We start from the raw sequence: 2,466 nt of genomic DNA, 5'->3' as shown, positions 1-2,466 counted from the left end.
AAGATGTTTGGAGCCTATATAGTGACCCTGCAGTGTCTAACCCCAAGTTTTCCTATTTTGGACTTTTATTTCACTTTGTTCTGATAGAGGCATTACTTTAATTCTTCCTTCTTGGAATATGAAACTATTTAATTTGTTTATTATCTTTTGGGAACCCACAGTAATAGACTTAGAAATTCTGGAGAAATTGGTTATTTTAGAGTGAAAACCATCAACTTCTTTGAATTTTAAAGATTGTGGGACTTTCAAAGTTGCAATGTGTTTCATATTGATATAATGATATTAATATGAGATGTTGGGCATAAACAAGAAAGGGAAGGTTGCAGTTAAATAATGATGTGTTTGTGCGTTAAGTAGACAAGCGTTCAGGAGCTCTGGCTGGTTTGTCTTTCATTTTGTATTGTCAGTTTGACACAGGCTAGATTTATTTGAGAGGGATAAAAGAAGGAAATGTCTTTATAGGTTTACTCTGTGGCTGAGACTGTGAAGATTTTCTAAACAAATGATTGATGTGCCCAGCCCACTGTAGGAGGTTCTACCCGTGTACAGGTAATCCTAGATGATATAAGCAAGCAGGCTGAATAGGCCACCAGGAATAAGTCACTGGGCACCATTCCTCCATTGCTTCTGCTTCATGACTCTTGCTGTATGTCCTCAAAAAATGTATGAAAACAGCTTCACTTGTCTGCTCCACAGAGATAAACTCCTCCCACTGCCATGGATTTTCTGCCTTCAGGTTCTGTACCGTGTCAAACCATAAGCCCAAATAACTCATTTTCCACTTACCTTTTTCTTATTAGGTCTTCTAGTCAGAGAGACAAGAAACTAATCAATTTGCATCAATACAATGACACCAAATTCAAACAAATTTTATAATTTATCTTTCAAAAACTAGCAATAAAAGTTATACTAAACAACTGTTTATATTCATTGCTATATATATATTTTTTAAATAATTACTATGATAAGGTAGGTTGGATGGTGTGACTCTATTTCAAGTAGCTGGGGGCTGATGGGAAGAGATTGCAAGTTTAAGGCATATTACAGAACAGATTCATATTCAGCCTGGGATGCTTAACAAGAGATCAACTCAAGAAGAGCTTAAAAAGAGGTAGTTCCATAGTTCCATGGTAGGTCATTTGTCTGGGGAACATATATCCTTAGATTCAGTGCCCACTAAGCACATGTGCGCGCACACACACACACACACAGAATAGGATTATGAAATTCTTATGCTACATCACCTAATTTCTTGACTAAAGCCACACCTAAATCTAAAACACATGCAAAAGAGTAAACTGACTTGGTTATGTTACATTCTATAGACTACAGTAAAAACATCACTCAGACACAATAACTAAAGTTCTTCCTTTGAGGTAGGACTAAATTGTGCTGGTTCCAATCATACATAACACACATAACATACCAGTTGAGTCACTGATGCTGCCAAGGCACCCCCAGAGCTGTCTCCTAAAATACAGATGTGAGCAGGATCCACTCCATATTTTTCAAGAACTTTATCCTGGAGAAAGAACTTGATCACAAAAATACAATCTTCAAGGGAAGCTGGGAATAGATACTGAGGAGCAAGCCTGAAGCTTTAGAGGTAAATCAAACAAAAAAAAAAAAAGAAAGAAAAAGAAACAAGGAACTTAAGATACTTATGATTAGGCTAAAGTATCTAATTATCTCTAAAATTTACTAGCAGATATATAAATAAAATTTGGCCCTACTTTGAACCTTTAAAACCATCCAATAAACCTATGCTTACTAATAAATAATTTCTATTTTAAAATAAGACATAGATTCTGGTTTAGAAGTGTTTTTTATTAGTGCAATGAGAAGAATAAGATAGCATGTATTTTCACCTTCATGAAGCCTGTAACTTCACCAAGCCCTGAAAATGGAGTTGGTGACTTAAAAGCAATTCATGATCATGGATTAGATTATTCAAGAAATTTAAAATCACAAAATCTGAGAGCAAAGTGTTGGTAGTTGCCTTCAATTAGAAAAACTTATTTGGCCAAAATTTCACAGAATTGTAGTATTTCATTTCCTAAGCATGAGGATTTGAATTAAAATAAGCAGTTTGATATGTAGATATGTAAGCTATTTCAATGAGTATTATTAATATACTGTGATTCATTAGACAAAATTTATAATATCTTTACTTCCTCATCCTTCCCCTCTTCTTACTGTGCATTCTTTTATGGAATCATGTCTCAAATGCTCTCTATTTTTTTTATTCTTACAATTTGGAATAGAATTCTTGAATTATTTATAGTTCTATCATAAACAATATTATTCAGATAGTCCTTGTGAATTTTAAGGTGTGTCTAAGTGTTTAAAAATAGCATAATATGAACATTGAAATATCAAAATACAATTTTAAATGAAGGTGAAGAACAAAGGTTGCCTGCAATATTTTAGAATCCTTAAACTAGATATAACTTTACACTCTTAAAA

The sequence above is a fragment of the Alexandromys fortis genome, unplaced genomic scaffold, assembly GCF_014885135.2.
Source record: "Alexandromys fortis isolate MF-2015 unplaced genomic scaffold, M_Fortis_MF-2015_v1.1 scaffold_53, whole genome shotgun sequence".
NCBI lineage: Eukaryota > Metazoa > Chordata > Mammalia > Rodentia > Cricetidae > Alexandromys > Alexandromys fortis.
The sequence above is the reverse complement of the archived record's forward strand: the minus strand, read 5'-3'. Positions refer to the sequence as shown.